General features: G+C 40.3%; 1 protein-coding gene and 1 long non-coding RNA gene across 2 annotated transcripts in view; one reads left to right on the top strand and one right to left on the bottom strand.

Moving 5' to 3' along the window:
• The window catches only part of TENM3 (teneurin transmembrane protein 3), a 2,759,728-nt gene that overhangs the window by 694,170 nt on the left and 2,052,087 nt on the right, over positions 1-13,471 (bottom strand). The window lies entirely within an intron of this gene.
• Positions 1-13,471, top strand: part of LOC134761320 (uncharacterized) — a 29,924-nt gene that overhangs the window by 737 nt on the left and 15,716 nt on the right. Inside the window, exon 2 of the long non-coding RNA XR_010139828.1 lies at positions 9,310-9,442. This is a non-coding gene — a long non-coding RNA (uncharacterized LOC134761320). The remainder of the gene's footprint in view (positions 1-9,309; positions 9,443-13,471) is intronic.

The following is a 13,471-nucleotide window of genomic DNA, read 5'->3' as shown; positions in this document are numbered from 1 at the left end:
GCACGCAGCTGGAGATCTGAGAACGGGCTGACTGCCTCCTCAAGTGGGTCCCTGACCCCTGACCCCCGAGCAGCCTAACTGGGAGGCACCCCCCAGCAGGGGCAGACTGACACCTCACACGGCCGGCCAGGTACTCCAACAGACCTGCAGCTGAGGGTCCTGTCTGTTAGAAGGAAAACTAACAGAAAGGACATCCACACCAAAAACCCATCTGTACATCACCATCATCAAAGACCAAAAGTAGATAAAACCACAAAGACGGGGAAAAAACAGAGCAGAAAAACTGGAAACTCTAAAAACCAGAGTACCTCTCCTCCTCCAAAGGAACGCAGTTCCTCACCAGCAACGGAACAAAGCTGGACGGAGAATGACTTTGACGAGCTGAGAGAAGAAGGCTTCAGACGATCAAATTACTCCGAGCTACGGGAGGATATTCAAACCAAAGGCAAAGAAGTTGAAAACTTTGAAAAAAATTTAGAAGAATGTATAACTAGAATAACCAATACAGAGAAGTGCTTAAAGGAGCTGATGGAGCTGAAAACCAAGGCTCGAGAACTACGTGAAGAATGCAGAAGCCTCAGGAGCCGATGCGATCAAATGGAAGAAAGGGTATCAGCCCTGGAAGATGAAATGAATGAAATGAAGCGAGAAGGGAAGTTTAGAGAAAAAAGAATAAAAAGAAACGAGCAAAGCCTCCAAGAAATGTGGGACTATGTGAAAAGACCAAATCTACGTCTGATTGGTGTACCTGAAAGTGACGGGGAGAATGGAAACAAGTTGGAAAACACTCTGCAGGATATTATCCAGGAGAACTTCCCCAATCTAGCAAGGCAGGCCAACATTCAGATTCAGGAAATACAGAGAACGCCACAAAGATACTCCTCGAGAAGAGCAACTCCAAGACACATAATTGTCAGATTCACCAAAGTTGAAATGAAAAAATGTTAAGGGCAGCCAGAGAGAAAGGTCGGGTTACCATCAAAGGGAAGCCCATCAGACTAACAGCAGATCTCTCGGCAGAAACCCTACAAGCCAGAAGAGAGTGGGGGCCAATATTCAACATTCTTAAAGAAAAGAATTTTCAACCCAGAATTTCATATCCTGCCAAACTAAGCTTCATAAGTGAAGGAGAAATAAAATACTTTACAGACAAGCAAATGCTGAGAGATTTTGTCACCACCAGGCCTGCCCTAAAAGAGCTCCTGAAGGAAGCGCTAAACATGGAAAGGCACAACCGGTACCAGCCACTGCAAAATCATACCGAAATGTAAAGACCATCGAGACTAGGAAGAGACTGCATCAACTAACGAGAAAAATATCCAGCTAACATCATAATGACAGGATCAGATTCACACATAACAATATTAACTTTAAATGTAAATGGACTAAATGCTCCAATTAAAAGACACAGACTGGCAAATTGGATAAAGACTCAAGACCCATCAGTGTGCTGTATTCAGGAAACCCATCTCACGTGCAGAGACACACATAGGCTCAAAATAAAAGGATGGAGGAAGATCTACCAAGCAAATGGAAAACAAAAAAAGGCAGGGGTTGCAATCCTAGTCTCTGATAAAACAGACTTTAAACCAACAAAGATCAAAAGAGACAAAGAAGGCCATTACATAATGGTAAAGGGATTAATTCAACAAGAAGAGCTAACTATCCTAAATATATATGCACCCAATACAGGAGCACCCAGATTCATAAAGCAAGTCCTGAGTGACCTACAAAGAGACTTAGACTCCCACACATTAATAATGGGAGACTTTAACACCCCACTGTCAACATTAGACAGATCAACGAGACAGAAAGTCAACAAGGATACCCAGGAATTGAACTCAGCTCTGCACCAAGCAGACCTGATAGACATCTACAGAACTCTCCACCCCAAATCAACAGAATATACATTTTTTTCAGCACCACACCACACCTATTCCAAAATTGACCATATACTTGGAAGTAAAGCTCTCCTCAATAAATGTAAAAGAACAGAAATTGTAACAAACTGTCTCTCAGATCACAGTGCAATCAAGCTAGAACTCAGGATTAAGAATCTCACTCAAAACTGCTCAACTACGTGGAAACTGAACAACCTGCTCCTGAATGACTACTGGGTACATAACGAAATGAAGGCAGAAATAAAGATGTTCTTTGAAACCAACGAGAACCAAGACACAACATACCAGAATCTCTGGGATGCATTCAAAGCAGTGTGTAGAGGGAAATTTATAGCACTAAATGCCCACAAGAGAAAGCAGGAAAGATCCAAAATTGACACCCTAACATCACAATTAAAAGAACTAGAAAAGCAAGAGCAAACACATTCAAAAGCTAGCAGAAGGCAAGAAATAACTAAAATCAGAGCAGAACTGAAGGAAATAGAGACACAAAAAACCCTTCAAAAAATCAATGAATCCAGGAGCTGGTTTTTTGAAAGGATCAACAAAATTGATAGACCGCTAGCAAGATTAATAAAGAAAAAAAGAGAGAAGAATCAAATAGATGCAATAAAAAATGATAAAGGGGATATCACCACCGATCCCACAGAAATACAAACTACCATCAGAGAATATTACAAACACCTCTATGCAAATAAACTAGAAAATCTAGAAGAAATGGATAAATTCCTCAACACATACACCCTCCCAAGACTAAACCAGGAAGAAGTTGAATCTCTGAATAGACCAATAACAGGAGCTGAAATTGTGGCAATAATCAATAGCTTACCAACCAAAAAAAGTCCAGGACCAGATGGGTTCACAGCCGAATTCTACCAGAGGTACAAGGAGGAGCTGGTACCATTCCTTCTGAAACTATTCCAATCAATAGAAAAAGAGGGAATCCTCCCTAACTCATTTTATGAGGCCAGCATCATCCTGATACCAAAGCCTGGCAGAGACACAACAAAAAAAGAGAATTTTAGACCAATATCCTTGATGAACATTGATGCAAAAATCCTCAATAAGATACTGGCAAACAGAATCCAGCAGCACATCAAAAAGCTTATCCACCATGATCAAGTGGGCTTCATCCCTGGGATGCAAGGCTGGTTCAATATACGCAAATCAATAAATGTAATCCAGCATATAAACAGAACCAAAGACAAAAACCACATGATTATCTCAATAGATGCAGAAAAGGCCTTTGACAAAATTCAACAACCCTTCATGCTAAAAACTCTCAATAAATTAGGAATTGATGGGACGTATCTCAAAATAATAAGAGCTATTTATGACAAACCCACAGCCAATATCGTACTGAATGGGCAAAAACTGGAAGCATTCCCTTTGAAAACTGGCACAAGACAGGGATGCCCTCTCTCGCCACTTCTATTCAACATAGTGTTGGAAGTTCTGGCCAGGGCAATTAGGCAGGAGAAGGAAATCAAGGGTATTCAATTAGGAAAAGAGGAAGTCAAATTGTCCTTGTTTGCAGATGACATGATAGTATATCTAGAAAACCCCATTGTCTCAGCCCAAAATCTCCTTAAGCTGATAAGCAACTTCAGCAAAGTCTCAGGATACAAAATCAATGTGCAAAAATCACAAGCATTCTTATACATCAATAACAGACAAACAGAGAGCCAAATCATGAGTGAACTCCCATTCACAATTGCTTCAAAGAGAATAAAATACCTAGGAATCCAACTTACAAGGGATGTGAAAGACCTCTTCAAGGAGAACTACAAACCACTGCTCAAGGAAATAAAAGAGGATACAAACAAATGGAAGAACATTCCATGCTCATGGGTAGGAAGAATCAATATCATGAAAATGGCCATCCTTCCCAAGGTAATTTACAGATTCAATGCCATCCCCATCAAGCTACCAATGACTTTCTTCACAGAATTGGAAAAAACTACTTTAAAGTTCATATGGAACCAAAAAAGAGCCCGCATCGCCAAGTCAATCCTAAGCCAAAAGAACAAAGCTGGAGGCATCACACTACCTGACTTCAAACTATACTACAAGGCTACAGTAACCAAAACAGCATGGTACTGGTACCAAAACAGAGATATAGATCAATGGAACAGAACAGAGCCGTCAGAAATAATGCCACATATCTACAAGTATCTGATCTTTGACAAACCTGACAAAAACAAGAAATGGGGAAAGGATTCCCTATTTAATAAATGGTGCTGGGAAAACTGGCTAGCCATATGTAGAAAGCTGAAACTGGATCCTTTCCTTACACCTTATACAAAAATCAATTCAAGATGGATTAAAGACTTAAATGTTAGACCTAAAACCATAAAAACCCTAGAAGAAAACCTAGGCATTACCATTCAGGACATAGGCATGGGCAAGGACTTCATGTCTAAAACACCAAAAGCAATGGCAACAAAAGCCAAAATTGACAAATGGGATCTAATGAAACTAAAGAGCTTCTGCACAGCAAAGGAAACTACCATCAGAGTGAACAGGCAACCTACAAAATGGGAGAACATTTTCGCAACCAACTCATCTGACAAAGGGCTAATATCCAGAATCTACAATGAACTCCAACAAATTTACAAGAAAAAAACAAACAACCCCATCACAAAGTGGGCGAAGGACATGAACAGACACTTCTCAAAAGAAGACATTTATGCAGCCAAAAAACACATGAAAAAATGCTCACCATCACTGGCCATCAGAGAAATGCAAATCAAAACCACAATGAGATACCATCTCACACCAGTTAGAATGGCAATCATTAAAAAGTCAGGAAACAACAGGTGCTGGAGAGGATGTGGAGAAATAGGAACACTTTTACACTGTTGGTGGGACTGTAAACTAGTTCAACCCTTGTGGAAGTCAGTGTGGCGATTCCTCAGGGATCTAGAACTAGAAATTCCATTCGACCCAGCCATCCCATTACTGGGTATATACCCAAAGGATTATAAATCATGCTGCTATAAAGACACATGCACACGTATGTTTATTGCCGCATTATTCACAATAGCAAAGACTTGGAACCAACCCAAATGTCCAACAATGATAGACTGGATTAAGAAAATGTGGCACATATACACCATGGAATACTATGCAGCCATAAAAAATGATGAGTTCACGTCCTTTGTAGGGACATGGATGAAACTGGAAATCATCATTCTCAGTAAACTATCGCAAGAACAAAAAACCAAACACCGCATATTCTCACTCATAGGTGGGAATTGAACAATGAGAACACATGGACACAGGAAGGGGAACATCACACTTCGGGGACTGTTGTGGGGTGGGGGGAGGGGGGAGGGATAGCATTGGGAGATATACCTAATGCTAGATGACAAGTTGGTGGGTGCAGCGCACCAGCATGGCACATGTATACATATGTAACTTACCTGCACATTGCGCACATGTACCATAAAACCTAAAGTATAATAATGATAATAATAATAATAATAATAAAAGAAAAAAAAAAAAAAAAAAAGAAAACTGAATCTTAGGAGAAAATAACCTGACCTACAACAACAACAAAAATACATCAGAGAGTCCTGGCACGGTGCCTCACCGTGTAATCCCAGCACTTTGGGAGGCCAAGGTGGGTGGATCACCTGAGGTCAGGAGTTCAAGACCAGCCTGGCCAACATAGTGAAACCCTGTCTCTACTAAAAATACAACAAAATTAGCTAGGCATGGTGACAGGCGCCAGTAATCCCAGCTCCCTGGGAGGCTGAGGTGGGAGAATCCCTTGAACCCGGGACTCAGAAGTTATAGTGACCCAAGATTGTGCCACTGCACTCTAGCCTGGGCAACAGAGCGAGACTCTGTCTCAAAAAAAAAAAAAAAAAAAAAAAAAGAGTCAACAGTGATAAACCCTGGATGATCTGTTAGGAAGGGTCTAGTGAACAGTTATTCCTTTCTCAGTTCTCTGGCTTTTTACAGAAAAGGTGACAGTCACTTTGCGGGTCCCTGGAAAGGAGTGACCTACAAGATATGGAAATGGGATTTACCAAAGAAGAGTGGAGGTGGCTAGACCCTATTCAAGGCGATCATGTTGAATAATAAGCACCTGGTCTCACTTGGATTTCTGGTTTCCACTGGGACACACTGGATCAGAGAATTTTGATTCAGGCCAGTGGTGCCCTGGCTCTGGCTTACAACATGTTTGGGAGCTGATGGTGTGCATCCCTTCCTGATTCCATGTTCAGTGACATCACCTTGGCAGGTTGAAATTGGTCATGGTGTGAGTGTTTACACCACAGTACATTATACCACCACATTGGGTGTTAAATATTTACCAGCACTTTGCTGGTGCAAGCCCAGGATAGTGCCAAAGGGAGGCAATGACATTTTCTCATCCTTTTACCTGATTGAATAAAAGCTGTGATTTACATTAAGACACCTGGACTCTGGAAGGATGCAGAGTGCAATATCTGCAAACACAAAGAACACCCGATGAAATAAAGGACATTTGCATATCTGTGTCAATCTGGGAAAGACAGTATTCATTTTAATTTTATGAGTGACATTACAGAAAGGTTGAAAGGGGCCATTTAGATATCAAGTATTATTTGACACTCAGTATTCCTATAACCATTATTATAATGGCACAACCATAATGGTTTAAACATAGCCTTAGCAGTAAAGCTTTGATGTCAGAAGAAGGAGTTTTTCTGAAGTTGGATGAAGGGTATTCCTTTCCTTTGGCTTTGCTGTCAGCAGAAAAAAGGGACTGCTGTGGGCAGGGCAGTGAGTGACGGGCAGTGCTGGATTGCAGGCTTTGTGTGTAGGGCTTTACCTAATAGTGAAGATGTAGATGAGCCATGAATTGTATGTTCCCTGGTATTTCATTCTACTTTATCTTTCACTGTAATTTAAAATTTCGAGCTAAGAAATTTCATTATGAAGGGGCCGTTGATTGAGTTCACTTAAAGCTAATGCTGTCAGATTAATGTAAAATTCGTTTTTCTGAACTTAATTATTAAGATCTTACAGGTGAAATGAAAGAACAATTGATTTCTACCTTTGCTCTAGCCAGATTTTAGTATTTAAAATATTTATCTAGTGCCTTGGGCAATATTAAAAGTGTATCTTAATTGGGTTTACATTTTAATTCTCTAGAATGAACTCACTAGGCATACTTACATGTCCAGAGACTTTTTAGATGGTGAGCCTACTTCTTAGAACTGTACAGATTAGTGTAAGTATTTGTAGGAAATGTGTAGATGCCAGTTTAGTATAATTCCCATGAAACATTTTTTTAAGTGGGTCAACTTTTAGACTTGTAAAAAACATTATTTTGTAAATTTTTTATTTTGAATGGAAAGAATAAACAGAGTCATAACTTTTCATAAAGCTAATCCTCTTCAATACTGTCTCCTTAAATTGCCACTGTTATTATTATGGTTTTCTGGTATAAAAGGTAATGCAGTTGAGAGGATAGGGAACATTTATTGAGCACTTACTGAGTGCCAGATGCACTCCTAAGTACAGTACTTGATGTGTCTTATCTCATTTAATCCTCCCACTAACCCTGGGAGATAAGCATAATCCTGATCCCAGTTTATAGATAAGGAGACTGAAGCTTACAGAGGCTAGGAAACCGGCCAAGGTCAGATTCTGAGAGGCAGAGGCAGGCTCAGACCTAGATTGTCTGATACCCCAGGCTGTGCTCTTAACTCCCTTTGTATTTTGTCTCACACTCCATAAAATACAAAGCAAGGGAAGACCTCAAAATTATTTCTCCACAGACACGTGATTCAGAAACAATTTTAGCACAATTTGAGGAGTTCCCAGGAAAGATCTCTTTTTTTGTCATTTGATGAGATTAAATTCCTAAAAAGCGCATTTTGATTCTTGGCCATGACATTAGACAGCACATCCCAAATACTTAAATACCAAGCTTTGTCTGCTAATCATTGCCAGTAATTGATCACTTAATGGATCAATTGAACAAGTCTAGCAAATCAACGAAGTCATCCTCAAGGGTTTCTAATCCCATGCAGACACATGAGAGGATATCTCCCAACACCAAGTAGTCTGATTACCACTATCAAGCCCAGCTTCCTTACTCCAGGGCTCCAATGGTCTATGGCTCTTTGATTTTTTAAATAAACTGCTGGAACCTCTTATGCTGTCACTAGCTGGCAGCTCAGTGTCTCCTTCACAACCCACCCCCTAGCGATTCCCTTACATATCTGGGCTCCTACACAGGCCTCAGCTGTGTCCCACTGGGTTGTAGCCATTTGAGTTCATATTCACATGTTCAGTGTCAGCTATTGTTCCTGAGTGCCTGGGCTATGCCAGGTGGCTGGACCCTAGGAGACTTGCAGCCTCAGCCCCGGCTCTCTGACAGCGAGCACTCCCTCCGGGATGCTTAGGCTGCAGAGTTAAGCACTGGACACAGTCAAGACTCTTTTACCTTTTTAATTGACAAATAATAATTGTATATATATATATATATATATATATGGGGCACAATGTGATGTTTATATATGTATACATTGTGGAATGATTATACAGTATCGAGCTGAGTAATATATCCATCACCTCACATACTTGCCATATTTTTGTGGTGAGAACATTTAACCTCTATTCTTTTTAGCAATGTTGAAATATACACTACATTATTATTAGTTATGGTCACCTTGCTGTCCTGTAGATCTGAAAACAGATTCCTCCTGTCTCACGGGAACTTTGTACTCTTTGGTCAACTATTCCAGCCGCCCTGCCCACCATCCCCCCTGCCTCTGGTAACCAACATTCTCCTCACTACTTCTGTGAGTTCAACTTTTTAAGATTCCACCTATAAGTAAAGTGAAGTCATGCAGTCTTGACTGTTTCGATATTCAGTTCCCGTAAGGAAGGTCTAGAGGGTTGGGCTAAGATCAGATGGTGAGAGGGCAAGATGCCATGGAAAAGGGCTTGGAGTTTGAATTTCACTCTATAAACAGTAAGTGTAACTATTGAAGATTCCTTCCTTCCTTCCCTCCCTCCCTCCCTTTTTTCCTTCCTTCTTTCCTTCCTTCCTTTTTTCCTTCCTCCCTCCATTCTTTCCTTCCTTCCTCCCTCCCTCCCTTCTTTCCTTCCTTCCTCCCTCCCTCCCTTCCTCTGTTCCTTCCTTTCGTTGAGACAGGGTCTCGCTCTATCACTTAGGCTAGAGTACAGTGGTACCATTTCGTCTCACTGCAGCCTAGACCTCCCAGGGCTCAAGGGATCCTCCTGCCTCATCCTCCCCAGTAGCTGGGACTACAGGTGTGCACCACCATGCCTGGCTAATTTTCTCTCTCTCCCTCTCTCTCTCTCTCTCTCTCTCTCTCTCTATATATATATATATATATATATATATATATTTTTTTTTTTTTTTTTTTTTTTTTTACAGAGACGGAGTTTTGCCATGTTACCCAGGCTGGTCGTTAACTCCTGGCCCCAAGTGACCTTTTTGCCTTGGCCTCTCAAAGTGCTGGGATTACACGCGTCAGCCACCATGCTTGGCCAACTATTTCCGATTCTAGGTAAGGATGAGACATGAAGAAATGGATGTGTCAAGTGAGAGCACTGTAATGGAAAGGAAAAGGTGGTTTATGATCCTGACATTTTAGAGAACCTGTAAGCATGTCACCACGCTCTGCAAACATGGGGTCAAATCACACATTTTCTTAGTGGTCTTGGTGGCAGATTCAGGGGAATCTGGGGTCAGAGAAGAGAATTAAAGGCAAATTGTGTGTTAGACTTTTCCAGGGAACCATAAACAGAAATGTATGTAACTTACCTGCAGTTGATTTACATGAAGGGATAAAGCAGAACACTGACCATCTCGGCCACTATGGATCAAGTCTTGTGGGACAGGAGTTTTAGAAGTGCTGAGCCCTGCTCTAAAGGTACAATTGTTCAGCTACTCTTGTCTTTTCTTCTGTTCCCAGGCAGCCCTGCCCCTGCTTTCCTCTTTACCTCATAGCTTCTGTTTGCTCATGGATTCTACCGCCTTAGAACTTCTGATTACTGCCTTTTTCTCTTCTCTCTCTTTAAGTTCACCCACCTGTTCTCTAAATCAGAAGTCGCCAAACTTTTTCTCTAAAAGTCAAGATAGATATTAACAGTAAATATCCGAGTCTTTGCAGGCCATGTGATCTCGGCTGTCGCAACTCAAGGATGCCCTTGTAGTACAAAAGCAGCCTTGGGCAGCTTGCAAACAGATTGGCGTGGCTGTGTTCCAATACAACTTTATTTACAAACAGTGAGATTTGAATTTCATATAGGCTCAACATGGTACAAAATTTTCTTCTTTTATATTTTTTCAACCATTTAAAAAGGTAAAAACTATTCCTTGCTTATGGTCCATATAAGGACAGATGGTGTGGCTGAATATGGCCTATAGGCTATAGTTTGTCTATCCTTGGTCTAGATTCTTCTCTAATTCACATTTATATTTTACAATAGAGGATACTTACTGGTTTAACCAATGATCACATTTAAGGTCTTGGGCTTTGAAGTGTTTTAAATTAATTTTTTAATTTAAAATTTTTATGGACACATAAAAGTTGTGCACAATATGGCCAGGCGTGGTGGCTCACGGCTGTAATCCTAGCACTTTGGGAGGCCAAGGTGGGCGGATTGCCTGAGCCTTGGAGTTTGAGACAAGCCTGGGCAACACGGTGAAACCCTGTCTCTACTAAAATACAAAAAAAGTTAGCCAGGCATGGCGGCGTGCACCTGTAGTCCTAGCTACTCAGGAGGTTGAGGCAGAAGAATTGCTAGAACCCGGGAAACGGAGCTTGCAGTGAGCCGAGATCACCCCACTGCACTCCAGCCTGGGTGACAGAGCGAGACTCTGTCCAAAAAAGAAAAAAAAAAATAGAGTTGTGCACATATTTATGAGGTAAATGTAAAATTTTTTATACAAGCATACAATGTGTAATGATCACATCAGGGTAATTGGAATATCAATCACCTCACTTATTTATCATTTTTTGGTGTTGAGAACATTCCAATTCTATTCTTCTAGTTATTATGAAATATACAATAAATTGTTGTTAACTATAGTTGCCCTGTTGTGCTACTGAACACCAGACTGTATTCCTTCCATCTAGCTGAATTTTCAGACCCATTAACCACCCCCTTCTTATCTCCCCTTTCCCACCACCCTTCTCAGCCTCTGGCTACCACAGTTCTACCCTGTATTTCAATGAGATCAACTCTAAATTCCACGTATCAGTGAGAACATGTGACATTTGGGCTTATTTTACATAACCCCCACTTTGACCAATGGTATTGCAAATGACAGGATTTCATTCTTTTTATGGCTGAATAGTACTCTGTTGTGTATATGTACCCTATTTTCTTTATTTATCCATCCTCTGATAGACATTTGGGTTGATTCTATGTCTTGGCTATTGTGAATAGTTCTGCAGTAATCACAAGAATACAGATATCTCTATGATATACTGATTTCCTTTCTCTTGGGTATATATCTAGCAGTGTGATTGCTGAATCATAGGGTAATTCTATGTTTAGATTTTTGAGGAACCTCCATACTGTTCTTCATAGTGGCTGTATTAATTTACATTCCCACCAACAGTGTATGAGGGTTCCCCTTTCTTTGCATCCTCCCCAGCATCTGTTATTATTCATCTTTTTGATAAGAGCCATTTTAACTGGAATGGGATAATACCTCACTGTGGTTTTGATTTGCATTTCTCTGATGATTAGTAATGTTGAGCTTTTTTTTCATATACCTGTTGGCCATTTGTTTGTCTTCTTTTGAGAGATGTCTATTCAGATCTTTTGCCCATTTTAAAATTGGATTCTTTGGGATTTTTTTTTTCCTACTAAGTTGCTTGAGTTCTAGTCTTTGCCATTTGCTTGGGGTCTGAATTCCAGGTCTAGCTGCACTTATTAGCTGCATAAACTAAAGCAAGTTATGCAAATTTTGGGGGCTTCAGTTTTTTTCCTTTGGTAAAATGAAGATAGCATGAATCCCTAATTCAATGAGTTGGTGCCAGAACCAAACAAGAGACAATGGTGTTAAAGTGCTTAGCTCAGAACTTGGCACATAATAAGTAAACACTCAGTAAGTGTTCGCTGTGATGATGATGATAATTAGATACTCATTGGGCCTTTCCCGGCCTACACGGGGCCAACCTATGCCAGGGTGACCCAGGAGAGAAGGGCCTTACTCTATTTTGTTCATTGTTATAACACATGGTATTAGCTGCTTAATACATATATGTCGAGTAAATCTACAAATCCCCAGTTCTATCAACTAGGGTAGGGTAGCAGAGACCCATAAAGCACTGCATAGTGACCTATATATGAAGATTCTCAGGTTTCTACTCTCTCAGAAGGGGTCGGTAGGCTGGAGGAGCACTCAAGGCATCATGTCCTGGGCTGTAATTGTGACTAATATTCATTGATCATCTAATATAACAAACAAGGAAGAAGAAACGCTTCAGAGGGCAGAGCCGAGGGAGGCGCAGGAGGGCTAGAGTTGTTGACATGGAGGTGAGGAAGTTGCTTCAGAAAGAGGAGAAGTAACAGAGTAAAAGCAAAAGCTTCTCTAAGGGCTTTATTAGTTTTAAACTATTTTCATTGTAAAGAAAAACAGAGACACATAAAACATAGAAATCACATGCATGGCTTAATAAATTATTAGAAGGCAGACACCACTCAGGTGAAGAAATTGAACCTTGTCAGCCACACTGAAAGCACCCTGCATAGCCCTGTCCCAATCGCAAACCCCCTCTCCCACTGTAACTACAGTAACTATAACCCTCACTTTGACAGTAATAACTTTCTTGAGGTTTTAAAAAACAGTTTTATCACCCTGATGTGCATTCCTCAAAATACAGTTTACTCCTACCCATTACAAAAGTGGATGTCTTTTAAGTCTCTTTTTAATGTATAGATTTCTCCACCATCCCTTTCATTTTATTCCATTAGGTTGATGAACTCGGGCTGTTTAACCTGTAGAGTTTCCCATAGTCTGCACTTTGCTGATTGATACTCTTGGTGCAGTTCAACATGTTCCTCTGTCTTTTGAATTTCCTGCAAATCGGCAGCTGAATCCAGAGACTGGGTCAGACCCAGGTTTGATCCCTTTGGCAAGACTAAAGGTGGTCTTTATATGCTCTAGTGTTTCTCCTGGCTTAGTCATCAGGTCATCATTTCAGTAATGATTTTTGGCAGGATGGTGATGATGCATAATATCTGATTGTCTCACTTCTTGTGGTTTTCGCATCCATTGCTGCTAATTGTCCATAATGTATACTCATTCATTTGTGGCTACAAAAATAGTGATATTTTAATTCTATCATTTCTTTTTCATTTATTAGTTGAAATACTTAGATAAATAGATATGTTCTTTCTTCTATGATTTAGCTCCTATTTGATATGGTTATTTTCCTTTATTTACAAGTTTCGAAGATACATTGGTTCCTATCTTCTGAAAGAGATTTAAAAAATGGCATTGTAAACCCATGGATTTAAACACATTTTGTAGCTTTAAATGCGTTATAATGATGATCAGTATTGAAGTTAATTTGTCC

Source organism: Pongo abelii, chromosome 3, assembly GCF_028885655.2.
Source record: "Pongo abelii isolate AG06213 chromosome 3, NHGRI_mPonAbe1-v2.0_pri, whole genome shotgun sequence".
NCBI classification, from domain to species: Eukaryota; Metazoa; Chordata; class Mammalia; order Primates; family Hominidae; genus Pongo; species Pongo abelii.
The sequence above is the reverse complement of the archived record's forward strand: the minus strand, read 5'-3'. Positions and strand labels throughout refer to the sequence as shown.